We start from the raw sequence: 13,845 nt of genomic DNA on the forward strand, positions 1-13,845 counted from the left end.
GCCACAAGCAGAGGAGAAAAGAAGAGAAAGGGGGAGGGAAGAAAGGGAGGGGAAAAAAAGAGAGAGAGAGAGAGAGAAGGTAGAAGCCCAACCAGATGGAAATTAATATTTCAGCCAAATCCTTTCCTTCAGGTCCCTCCCTACACATTTTTCTCAAGATTGAGTAGAAGACACCCATCTCAGTAACTCGTTAGCTTCTAGGATTCAAGAGAAGCCTGTGCTGGGCAGCTCTGATGGTTAACAACTTCCCCAGCAATCTGTCCTGCTGTGGACCCTCTATGGACAGAAACCCCACTCACTCATCATTTTATCCTTCATTAACGACCTTCTAGCTTGCCATGTGAATTTAACAGCACCCTGAGCCTATGACAGTAGGCCTTTTGCTCTAATCAGTTCCACATCTTTTTAATACTTCCATTAAAAACAAACAAACAAACTAAACCATACAACTTTGTGTGAATGACTGAGGTCAGTCTTATGTAACCCCAAATATCTTAAAGGTCTTGATTTCCACGTTCTCACCCTGCTCTATTCAGCCAGATTCAGTCCTGCACATCCTCAGCTCCCATTCCTGCTGTAGGGAGATGCTGGGGAGGGTGGGCACAGCACTGCTGGGAAGCTGATTCAGCCGTCACACTAATCCACTGCAGCATGCAAGCTCCTAGAGTGGTCACCTCCTGTAGGACAAGCTCTCCTTGTGCCAGGCTGGGCTGCAGCACAGCCCCCACAGCCAGTGCTGGGAAGGGAGTGAGCACCACATCTGTCTTGCTTCAGTGCTTTCCAGAGGCTCAGGCAGGAAGCACACAAAGTTATTGTTCTGGCTGACACCACAGCCACCTCTGGCCACTATTCTGCCCCAAAAGTAGAGGGATGAGCACCATGAACAAACATCTTGCTCTAGAACATCAGACCAGGGATTGCAGGGTCCCAGGGAAAAAAGCAGGCTGCTACTGCTAGCTGCCCCAGACACAAAGCAGGCAGGTGGACCCTGCCTCTGCCAGCATGAGAGCAGCAGCCCCTCTGCGGTGCAGCTCCTCACTGTGTTGCACAGCACAGTAGTCCAGATATTAACATAGGAGAGAAACCAGCCCCATCTCTCCCAGCCCATGGAGAGGGTCTGATGCATGGTGCTGCTCACAAGGTTGATGTACCCATACAAGAGCAGAGCCTTGTCACAGCACAAGAAGGGGCAGCAGAGATATTGTGAAGTCAGAGTCCCCTCACCTGGTTTTGCAAGAGAGCACAGCTACTGATACCTTTGAGCTCAGCTGGATCCTGGCATCTGCCATCCTTATGGGGAGATGCTTTGGCACAATCTTAACATCACACTCTTTGCTTTAGGGTTGGAACACAAGCTGAAGGTAAATTTTCACCTTGGTGCTTCTTGGGTAAGGTTTCAGCTACAGGAGGATTTTCATGATGGTGTTTTGCCTCTTACTGGTGTGCAGCCCTGCCTCTTGCTGTCGTATGTGCTCCTGTGCAGTGGGTGTAGAGGCACCCAAGAAAGCTCCCATGGCCATGCCCAGTGTGTGTTCATGGCATTCTGTTCATTCTGTTGCAGTATGACAGGCTGAGAGTCTCAGATGTTAATTCCAGTCTCACCTGAGCCATGCTAGCAGAAATATTTACTATAGAAGTACCAATGAGAGGAAAAATAAGTTGTTAAAACACTGACCCTGAAGTAGAGAGCAAACTAAAGTCTCCTGAGGAAACCTCCTCTGCTGCATTATATCGAACAAAAATAACTTAGAGACACCAGAGAGTCAACTGTTTGCCCAGACCTCAGTGATGTTATTTTTGTTCTCTTGCTGCTGCTTCCTTTACTTCTCCATGAAGTGCAGGATGAAACCACCTCCCTGGATTAGCAGGAGGATCCTATTCAGACTGGAGCCCAGGGTCCGAGCAAAGGAGCTGACAACTGAGGCTGCTGATGGTTCTGGTGAGAGAGAGGGCACAAGTGCAAAAAAAGCCAGGCAGGCTCTCCACATTCCCTGTACTCAGCACGGGTAAGGCTGCACCCCAAACACTGTGTTCAATTTTGGGTCCCTCACTACAAAAAGGACACTGAGTTCCTGGAGCATGTCCAAAGAATGGCACCGAAGCTTGTGAAGGTCTAGAGAACAAATCTTATGGGGAGTGGCTGAGGGAACTGGGATTGTTTAGTCTGGAGTAAAGGAGGCTGTGGGGAAACCTCACTGCTCCCTACAGCTGCCTGAAAGGTAGATGTAGTGAGGCAGGGATGGTCTCTTCTACCTAGTATGAAGTGACAGAATGAGAGGAATTGGCCTCAAATTGCACTAGGGAGGTTTATATTGGATGTTAGGAAAAGTTTCTTTACAAAAAGAGTGGTCAGGCATTGCAATAAGTTACCCAGGGAGGTATTCAGAAGCCATGTGGACATGGCACTTCAGGGCATGGTTCAATGGCCATTGTACTATTAAGTCAATAGTTGGACTCGGTGATCTTAGAGGTCTTTTACAACCAGAACAACTCTATGATTCTGTGATCACACAATGACCCACCTGCACGAAGTCACCTGAAGGACTAACATCTTAAACTCCAGGATTTTTTATTTTTAACCATAGCATTGCTTCCAGAGAAACCTCAGGAGCTGAAGGGCCATTAAAGCTGAGGAGCACAGGCAGACAAAGAGCACATTGGCCTGAAAACAAAACCAGTAGTTTCTGACAAAAATAAGTCATCACTGGAGTAGAGCCTAATCTTAACTGATTCTTTTAATGCAATTTTTTAAGGTAAAGAGTCCAAGAATTAAATGACTGTTGTCTTGAGGCTAAACTGTATTTGGTCTCTCTAGATTCTTCTCCAGCCCCGAGAAATCACTCGTGTGATACTGGGAGTTTAACTGCAAACATTCACAGAAGGACAATAGTCTGTTTTAGTCCTCAGGTCATTTCTTGTCCTTCCACGGAAATATCTGTTAAGTTTCTTTGCTTCTGACTGCTCAGGCAGCCCTTTGTGCCATTCCCAACACTTGGAGGAGCACTTTGATGAGTGTGAAAACAGAAGAAAGGGATTGAAAATCGCTTGTATTGTTATCTAGCCCTTTCAGGAAAATCAGCTCTACCCTACAGGTGAAAGGACCTCATGATTCTCCTAGACTGCAGGATATTTAGTCGCTAAGCCGAGGTGAGAGGATTGAAAAGCTTTCTGGGAGGATGACTCCAGCAAAGAAAATCTGCACCCCAAAAAGAGCTGCTAAGGCAAGACAGAATAAAGAGCAAAACCAAACATAGTGAGGCATCCTCTAATTTCTCTGCCATTGCAACACCCGTTGGGAGTACAGCACCCATGCAATTTAGAGCAGCTTTCAGAAGTTGCTGTATCTGTGCTCTGTGCTAAATGAACACTCAGGATCTCACTTTTAAGCTTCTCACTTTGCACCAGCATTTCTACCACCACACCAACAAATGGGGACAGAGAGCAGCACAGTAGCTCCTCAAGACCTGGTAGATGAGCATGAAGTGTGGGCAGCAGAGCAATTCGCATGAAAGCCTCCATATCTGCTCAGAAACACATCTGTCAGCCCCAAGGGGACAAAAATCAATCAATTCACAGGATCACAGAAACACTCAGGTTGGAAGAAGACCCTCAAAGTCACCAAGTCCAACCTGCTCTGCAAGGTTCACCCTAAACCATATCCCCAAGCACCAAATCCAAACGACTTTCTTTGAGACTTTCCAGACATGTTCTTTGAGACCTCCAGGGCACAGACCCAAAGGAGGACTCCCTTACCTGCAGCTTTACTTTGAAAGGTTACTTTAGAGAAATGATTTATTCAGGATGTTTAGGGTGCTGGAGAGAGGTTCAGTCCACTCCTTTGTTTAGTAAGTGGTCATTAGTATGTTTTCAAGCTACCCAAGCTTCAAGGTAACCTGAGACCTGAAGTGGAAGGTTGGTCTTCCTTTCTCAGACATCAGCCAGCCAAAACTTCTCTGCAGCTTTCTAAGTGGAAAAGCATGGCAGCTATCTACTTCTTGGTCATCAGCTTAAAACAGCAGATTTTCAAACAAAGGCCAAGCATAATTTTTGCATCTGCTTTTCAAAATGGACAGGTGCTTTAAGTCAGTAAAAGCATTTTTTTTTTCCTCTATCCAAATTAATTATTTCCTAGGTTCTTACCAAATCTTTCTAGCTCTTGTATGCAGGAATTTGAAAGACTGATTGTTTAATTACGTGGCAGAACAAATATCCCTGGGAGAGCTGGAGAGCCCATAATCCTACCAACATATGGCACATGGGTTTCCATGGGCCAGCGTTGCCTGAGACTTCGCAAACAATGTCTGAAGAAGCTGAGACATGTGATGCAGAGGAGCAGCTTTCTTCTTGGAGGTGTAGCATTTCCAAGAAAAGGATGTTCTGTTCTCCACCACCTCTAAAAACAAAACTGACTATGTCATCTCCGTGTTTGTTTTGCTACATCTGATATTTTTAAATTGTTTATTAAACACACCAGTGATTTAACTGAATGTTTGTAGTAGCATGAGATCTGTGCCACTGGCTTCAGCCAAGAGCCAGAAGGCAAGCAGAAATCCCCCACCACATTGCTGTTGCCAGGCCTCTGTGCCTTGCAGAAAATCCCTTTCTGATCACCCGGTATTAAATTCCCTTAATGTCATTCCCACCACCACCAACAACAATTGGGATGAAACTGCTATGAAATGTTGTCTCAGAGTCTGAACTCAGGGCCTCTCTTTAATTTCACCTCAATTGTCCAAAATTGTTTTCCAAATCCTATTATAGCCAAAGAATTAGTTTAAAAATCTTCTTTCCTTGCTGCAGTTACCGAAATCACAGGACTCATGCTGCAGTACTGTTGTGCTGGAAACTTTGAGAAGGAAAGCTCATTAAATTTCCTTGCAAAAGTGACCAAACACAAAATGTATACAGCCAAACAATTTTGAAAAGAAGGCTTCAAAGATCTCATTTTATAGAATCATAGAATCAACCAGATTGGAAGAGACCTCCAAGATCATCCACTCCAACCTAGCACCCAGCCCCATCCAGTCAACTAGACCATGGCACTAAGTGCCTCATCCAGTCTTCTCTTGAACACCTCCAGGCACGGTGACTCCACCGCCTCCCTGGGCAGCCCATTCCAATGCCAATCACTCTCTCTGGCAACAATTTCCTCCTAACATCCAGCCTAGACCTACCCCGGCACAACTCGAGACTGTGTCCCCTTGTTCTATTGCTGGTTGCCTGGGAGAAGAGGTCATCCCTCCACCTGGCTACAGCCTCCCTTCAGGTAGTTGTAGACAGCAATGAGGTCAACCCCTGAGCCTCCTCTTCTCCAGGCTAAACACCCCCAGCTCCCTCAGCCTCTCCTCATAGGGTTTGTGTTCCAGGCCCCTCACCAGCTTCGTTGCCCTTCTCTGGACACGCTCCAGCACCTCAACATCTCTCTTGAATTGAGGAAAGTGAAGCCGAGGGGAAGACTGTGCTCGTGTATTTACAGTTGTGAAACAAGTACCAGAAAATATGGAAATCTCTTCATAATAATGAAATAAAGTCATTTCCAATTAGGCAATTGCTTACACAAAATACACTAAACAAAAGCAATGTTGAAGTTACAATATTAAGACAGAAATCCACAAAAGGGGAATTCTAAACTGCCAGCTCTTTGCTTCATGCAATTCTTACTAAAATGCCACTTCTCTAGAAGGTTTTCTTATTTCCAGAGTATATCTAAATGTGTACCCAACCATAGAGTGAGAAAGAATAAATGATTATTCACACAGTTTACATAATGCTCCATATCTCACATTCACCGATGACTGTGCAGGACTGAAGGTATCCAGCAATATGACCAAGCTACCAGGGATGCATTTAACTATGGGTATATCTCCTCCTGTCACCCTCCACGGTCCAAAGTCACTTCTGCAGAGGTATAAACTACATTTATGGCCTCCTTCCTCATGCTTTCCCCAAAACTAAAAGCAAGTAACAAGCAATGGAAATTGTGTCACCTTTGTCTCTGCTGCTGCCCACAGTAGAGGTTCATGACTGAGCTGGAAAGCTGCTGGTTCCTCTGTGAGCCCTGAGGTCACTCATAGGAGATGCACCATGATTGTTCCAGGAAAGACCCTGTAGAGATAAACAAGAAAGAAGGGGTGAGCTAAGGACCCCAAACAGAATTGAAGAGATGTCAGGGATGATATTTGACCTCTGTGGAAAGCTGAACACTAACCTGAGCTACCAGCACTAGAAATCCTTCACCACCACCTTATAGTTGTGCTGGGCCCTTGATATTCCTGATGCAACAAATATGGACGTGCCCTATCCCAAAAGCTACTGAATCAAAGTTATCACTGGCACAAGAACAAATGGGCCTGAGCTGCCCACAAATGCATCTAAGGTGGAAGCAAGAAAGACAACAAAGTGCAGGAGCTTAATTCAGTATGAAACTGAGCTTGGTACATTCATTAAAGGGATTATATATTGTGATCACCTGCAAAGAAAAGCAGCTTGTTTCAACAATCCTGAAGACATCCACCTGTGTTCCCAAACCCCACTGTGCTTCATGCACCTCACTTTTGCCAGTCTCTCGTGCTTTCACAGACCCAGCAGCACCACGCTTCGAGAATAAAGGACAAAGGCACAGATTTTGAAGCTATTAAGTGCCATATGTATTTGTACTCTTACACATGTAAGACCAACTTGGTCAGTCAGAAACACAGGGCCAATCAAGAGCTGCAAAAGCACATACAGATCCATCCCAAAATAATGCTTTCTGTATATTTCAGGAATGAGTCTTAACTATACTTAGGATAAGGAATTTCTCTTCATGTGATGAGCCTGACCTCATCATCTACAAAGGGAGAGGTTGTGAGCAAGCAGACACTCCTCTCATCTGCAAGTTCCAAATCACCAGTATATTTCATATATTTAAAGTACTGATCTGGGACCCACTGCTGTAGTGTCTGGGTGCCTCGTAGTCTGCCTAAAAATAAACAAATATCAGTTACCCAAGTGGGTGACTCATAATCATACACTAGCCCCTTCCAGTGTGAGCAGGTTGGCTGATTAATTAACTTGAAGTCTGACTAACAGATGATCTTAATACTATCCCTAAACAATCATCAGACCACTTTAATTAGTATATGTAAAAGAGCCAAAGCACACAAAGGTAGTAAACTAATCTCCCCTTCCCTCTTACGTCACATGCTAGAAAAAAATTCCCTGTTCTCAGGTCAGAATTCACCCCTATTGATAGAAACGCTCATAGAGAGAGTTCTTTCTGTCCCACCATTGAAATATGGGCCCAGGAGTAGGTTTTCATCATAGCACCAGCAAAAGTCCTTCACCAAACCACAAATCCAGCAAAACATTCAATCCACCCTTCAGACATTTGCCATGGTGCTCACACAACCTGCTGTTGATACTTAACTTCGCCCTTCTCCCCCTCCGTGCTCTTACAAAATCCAGTCTCTTGAAATGGCACTTCTGGATCACTTTCTGATCCCTTTGAGATCTGAACAGGTGAGTGTTTCCTCCTTCCTTAGGCTTTTTGTTTTTACAAACTCCTCTGTGTGTATAAGCATGCACACACACAGCAGAACATACAGACATACAGACATAGAATCATAGAATCATAGAATCAACTGGGTTGGAAGAGACCTCCAAGATCATCCAGTCCAACCTAGCACCCAGCCCTATCCAATCAACTAGACCATGGCACTAAGTGCCTCAGCCAGGCTTTTCTTGAAGACCCCCAGGGACGGTGCCTCCACCACCTCCCTGGGCAGCCCAATCCAATGGCAAATCACTCTCTCTGTGAAGAACTTCTTCCTAATATCCAGCCTATACCTACCCTGGCACAACTTGAGACTGTGTCCCCTTGTTCTATTGCTGGTTGCCTGGGAGAAGAGGCCACCCCCACCTGGCTACAATGCCCCTTCAGGTAGTTGTAGACAGTAATAAGATCACCTCTGAGCCTCCTCTTCTCCAGGCTAAACAGGCCCAGCTCCCTCAACCTCTCCTCATAGGATTTGTGCTCCAGGCCCCTCACCAGCTTTGTTGCCCTTCTCTGGACATGTTCCAGCACCTCAACATCTCTCTTGAATTGAGGGGCCCAGAACTGGACACAGCACTCAAGGGGTGCCCTGACCAGTGCTGAGTACAGGTGAAGAATAACCTCCCTTGTCCTACTGGCCACACTGTTCCTGATGCAGGCCAGGATGCCATTGGCTCTCTTGGCCACCTGGGCACACTGCTGCCTCATCTTCAGCTTACTATCTACCAGTACCCCCAGGTCCCTTTCCTCCTGGCTGCTCTCCAGCCACTCAGTCCCCAGCCTGTCGTGCTGCTTGGGGTTGTTGTGGCCAAAGTGCAGAACCCTGCACTTGGCCTTGTAAAATCTCATCCCATTGGCCTCTGCCCACCCATCCAGCCTGTCCAGGTCCCTCTGCAGGGCTCTCCTACCTTCCAACAGATCAACACCTGCTCCTAGCTTGGTGTCATCTGCAAACTTAGTGATGCTGGACTCATAGAGGACCATATACAACTCTTTCGTCCAAGCCAGACTCAGCACAGGGGGAGCTTTGCTGGCAAGCACAGGAACTTTCGCCATCCTTTGACTCTGTAGCAGCCAGCAACATTCTTTAGTTATCACTCAAAAATGTTTTTAATTTCCTTGAGAAGTCATCAACACTCAATTATTCCAAGAGGAAAACACACCAAAAAAAAAAAAAAAAAAGGGAAGGAAAACCCACACAAACAAAACCAAACCGGATCTTGTGGCGTCTCTCTATGAAGTGTTACAAGCGGCCACCTTTGAAAGACAAAGTTTAAACTCGTGCCCCACTCCACAGGCTGCTTGCTTTTCAGTCCAAGCAGCTCTTCTCGGCTGGAGAGGAAAGGAAGGGGGATCCTGACAGACACTCCTCATCTGTAATCATCAGCTATAACTGCATTTTTCTTCAGCTGCTTCTAACATTTTCCAGGCTAAACCCCACTGTTCTCATGCAGGGAAAATGCTTTGGAAGTCAATTCAGAGCTGCTGTTCAGAAGTCAATAAGAACTGACTTTTTTAGCCTGTCTGTAGGTGCCAGCCATGGCTGCTTTTTGGCATCCCTGCATTATACCAGCTTTGTGTGTACAAATGAGTGAAGTTGCTCCCTGGTGACTGACTTGAAGGGACTTACTAATACTGACTGCTGCAGGAACTCTCTTTTTGCTCAAGAGATAAAAATGTGGGGTTTGGAACCAGAAAACCGACCACTGAGAGTAAAACACATTGAAGTTGATGAGAAAACTCCTACCAACTTCAGTGAGACCAGGAGTTCATTCCTCCTCCTGGTGGCTAATGGGCATGTACAGTTGTGTCTCTTGGCTTAGTGGCTTCTTTACAGCTCAGCCCTTGAGGCTCTGCAGCCCTGCGGCATACACACAGAGCAACATCAGGTGTAAGATAAGAGCTCTTGTCACAAAGTAGTCTCATATCTACATCAATCCAAACATCTTTTTTTTTTACAGAAATAAACCAGCTGATGCCATCTGATGAATGACTGAGTGCATAACCACTTCTCTGGACTCCATGGACTGAACTGAGGGGACTCTTTAGGGCTAAACACACACATATAGCACTTTTCTTGGCATTGCTATGTGAGTTTTCTATCAGCATTCCCTGATGTGTGAAATCAAAGATAATTCAGGTTTTCACCTTACCTTATTGACTATCTCAAAGCAATGTTGATCAGTGCCTACGTGATTATCTGAGTGAGATAATACAACAAACCCTTTCTAAGGCACAGGACTCTGGCCTGTGCATATTAGTTGTGGCATAAAAAATGCCATTAAAGTAGGTAATGTTTTATCCTCAGTTATCCTTCCTTGGTTTTAGCAGGATTTATGAAAACAAATGGGAACGTGAGCTGTAGAGACAAACACAATGCTGACTGCAAAATCCAACCCAAAGAAAAAAAATCCCAACATTGTTTTGTGTGGGTTTGGTTCCATGGAGAATAATTAGCACGAATAGTGCAAATAGGCAGCTTCTGACCTGACTGGAGTCTAAGCAGAGGTAAGGAAATCTTTGGGTTGTGCTTTTTTATTTTAAGATCCTTGTGAATTTCAAGGGATATTTTCAGTCTGATGTTGGGAAAGTCTTAGAAAATACAGACAACTTCAAGTGCTACAGCAGCCAGACAGAGAGGGATCTGGGGGTGCTGATTGATACCCGCCTGAACATGAGCCAGCAGTGTGCCCAGGTGGCCAAGAGAGCCTGTGGCATCCTGGCCTGCATCAGGAATGGTGTGGTCAGCAGGAGCAGGGAGGTCATTCTGCCCCTGTACTCTGCACTGGTTAGACCACACCTGGAGTACTGTGTTCAGTTCTGGGCCCCCCAGTTTAGGAGGGACATTGAGATGCTTGAGCGTGTCCAGAGAAGGGCGACGAGGCTGGGGAGAGGCCTTGAGCACAGCCCTACGAGGAGAGGCTGAGGGAGCTGGGATTGGTTAGCCTGGAGAAGAGGAGGCTCAGGGGTGACCTTATTGCTGTCTACAACTACCTGAGGGGTGGTTGTGGCCAGGAGGAGGTTGCTCTCTTCTCTCAGGTGGCCAGCACCAGAAGGAGAGGACACAGCCTCAGGCTGCGCCAGGGGAGATTTAGGCTGGAGGTGAGGAGAAAGTTCTTCACTGAGAGAGTCATTGGACACTGGAATGGGCTGCCCGGGGAGGTGGTGGAGTCGCCGTCCCTGGGGCTGTTCAAGGCAAGGTTGGACGTGGCACTTGGTGCCATGGTCTAGCCTTGAGCTCTGTGGTAAAGGGTTGGACTTGATGATCTGTGAGGTCTCTTCCAACCCTGATGATACTGTGATACCTTTGTCTTTCCACTTAATGCTTTTCTGGATATATATGATTGCAATTTCCTTTAGAGCTTCCTTCTTACTCTAGAATAGAGCAGCTGGGGGCTACAAGCCAAATAAAATGGCTGGTTTTACATGAAAACAACAGCAAAACTGATGATACAGAGCATACCCTCAACATTTGTTTTCCAGTGACCACAACAGAAAAATAAAGACATTTTAATTAAATGTCTTGAAAAGCATTAGCAAAGCCTACCAGTTTGCACTGGGCATCAGAGCATTTTTTAATCTCTGTGTAATGGAGTCTTCTCATTTGATGAAGGCCCATGGAGGTGCATGTGCCTTCATCAAATGAGAAAACCCCATTACACATGTCCCATGAGCTGGGGCTTTTTCTACTTCTTGTATGGAAAGCAGGAGAGAAGACACACACACAAAAAAATTCAAAACCCCCTGGCACAAAAACACAAAGGATGATTTCAGAAGGCATTCTAATTACAAGATTTATTTATGACTGAAGTGTCATTTGTGACAATGTTCTGTATACTGAGACATTACACTTCAGTAATGTGAATCTTGCCCTGAGTGCTACTAAAGGAAAACAGTTTCACATAGTATCACAGTATCACCAAGGTTGGAAGAGACCTCACAGATCATCAAGTCCAACCCTTCACCACAGAGCTCAAGGCTAGACCATGGCACCAAGTGCCACGTCCAATCCTGCCTTGAACAGCTCCAGGGACGGCGACTCCACCACCTCCCCGGGCAGCCCATTCCAGTGTCCAATGACTCTCTCAGTGAAGAACTTTCTCCTCACCTCCAGCCTAAATCTCCCCTGGCACAGCCTGAGGCTGTGTCCTCTTGTTCTGGTGCTGGCCACCTGAGAGAAGAGAGCAACCTCCCCCTGGCCACAACCACCCCTCAGGTAGCTGTAGACAGCAATAAGGTCACCCCTGAGCCTCCTCTTCTCCAGGCTAACCAATCCCAGCTCCCTCAGCCTCTCCTCGTAGGGCTGTGCTCAAGGCCTCTCCCCAGCCTCGTTGCCCTTCTCTGGACACGCTCAAGCATCTCAATGTCCCTCCTAAACTGGGGGGCCCAGAACTGAACACAGTACTCAAGGTGTGGTCTAACCAGTGCAGAGTACAGGGGCAGAATGACCTCCCTGCTCCTGCTGACCACACCATTCCTGATGCAGGCCAGGATGCCACTGGCTCTCTTGGCCACCTGGGCACACTGCTGGCTCATATTTCCATTGTAGTGTGTGTGTCCCCCAACCTTGGGGCATGTGTCTGGATTTATTTTTTAATAGAGAGGAGTTTTCTTAAAGTTCCTATGTAAGAAATAACTTTTGTTTGTTTGCTTTCAGAATTTCACCATTTCAAAACAGAATTTCATGCTTTTTTTGCCCGAGTGAGGCCCTGTAGTTGGAGCAAGAGCCCCATACCAGCACCTTCAGGGTGAGTCCTCTTTGGTTCCTTAAGACAGTGAGAGAAGAGCTCCCTAATTGTCTTTCACTTTCTCTCTGTTGCCAGGAGCTCAGGGGTGGAGATCCTATGTGAGTACCTCATCTGTTTCTCATCTGCTAGATGATTCCTCCAGGATGCAGGACATGGTCTTGGCCTCCGTCTCCTTTATCTGTATCCTGAAACAAGAAGAAAAACAAGTTATGTCTTCAGAGCCTGAAGAAATGCACTCAGGTAAACATGGCCACGTTCCACTCATGTAGCACATGTGATAGGTTGGACCAGGTGATCTTGGAGGTTTCTTCCAACCTGATTGATTCTATGATTCTATGCTCTGGACTCTTTCAGCTCATGGAGATCAGACTTTGCTCCAAGCAGTATCAGCTCCTAGGTGCTATATATTGATGGCTGAAAGAGATGAGAAATAGGATCTGAAGTCCATAGAGAGTTCAGGATCCAGAGGATTTGGCAGTTTGTTTTTTTCATTACACCAGGGGCTTGAAACATCCTGTGATCATCTGGTGACAAAGGGAGGACTATCACCAGTGCTGCTAGGGATAGCACTGTTGGTATCACTGATGGCAGGCAGATGGATTTCAAAAGTCCCTTCCCAGCCTTAGCCCCTGTGATTCAGTAACCAGTTGATCCTGCAACACTTGTGCCAGCCCTGTAAGCCTCAGAAGCACACGTGCCAGGAGTACACATGTCTGTGAGACCAGTTCATACTGCCATGCCTCACTCTGGTATCACAGCCCTGAAATGCCTGCTGAGCACCATCAGCACCAGCGAAACCACGTCAGTGCCAGCACTGGTTTGCAGTGGCCGACTCAGACTTGGAGTACAAACCTAAGGTGTCTCAGTACCTTGGAATGAAATGTGTGTCAAGCTCTCACACCCATCCTCCTTCTGAAGAAGGAAAGTATAGTCTGTCATCACCCTCATCTCTACAAACCTATCATCATCCAGATTTGACTTGATTAGACTCATTCCACAGGCATGTCCAGGTTACTGTTACTGTTCCTCTTAATGGACTTACCCACCAAGCAAACTGGCAAGTCAAGGTTCAGGCAAGAGTCCCTCTGAAACTCTTTGTACTGGGTTTTGACATAGGCAGTCAAATTGACCCTGATGAGTGCCAGAGACATCTCTATCTTTTGTCACCTGATTATTCACACTGCAGGCAATGAGCACTGGTCAGCATCTTCAGGCTGCACCAAAGGCTCTCTTGCAAGACTTGTCCATGAGGGATGTCTGAAAAGCAGCTGCTCCAGTTTATCACTCACCTCCCAACAGGCTGTGCCATGACAAGGTCCAACACAAATGTTGGAGAGGCTGCCCCCCTGCACGCTTTAAGCAAACCCTGAGCCTTAGCATCATGGAGCCCTACTTGGGATCTTCACATGGTAAAACAGACAAATGCAATCAGTCAAATAAAGAAATAATATTTTGCAGAGCAAAATAGATTTTGTTTTCTACAAACAACATCTTAAAGGTGAGGGTGGTTTCTTCCCAGATAACCAGAGGAGGAGAAGGAGTTGCTGCTTCTTCCTTGTCCTA

The 13,845-nt window shown here is 46.2% G+C and overlaps 1 long non-coding RNA gene across 1 annotated transcript; it reads right to left on the reverse strand.

Moving 5' to 3' along the window:
• Positions 1–378: 378 nt before the first annotated feature.
• On the reverse strand, positions 379–6,413 carry LOC135189216 (uncharacterized). Its single transcript, XR_010307990.1, has 3 exons — positions 6,209–6,413; positions 5,988–6,105; positions 379–1,936 (listed from the first exon to the last, which is right to left on the reverse strand). It is a non-coding gene; the product is annotated as an uncharacterized LOC135189216 (long non-coding RNA).
• Between the last annotated feature and the right edge of the window lie 7,432 nt (positions 6,414–13,845).

The sequence above is a fragment of the Pogoniulus pusillus genome, chromosome 1 (assembly GCF_015220805.1).
Source record: "Pogoniulus pusillus isolate bPogPus1 chromosome 1, bPogPus1.pri, whole genome shotgun sequence".
NCBI lineage: Eukaryota > Metazoa > Chordata > Aves > Piciformes > Lybiidae > Pogoniulus > Pogoniulus pusillus.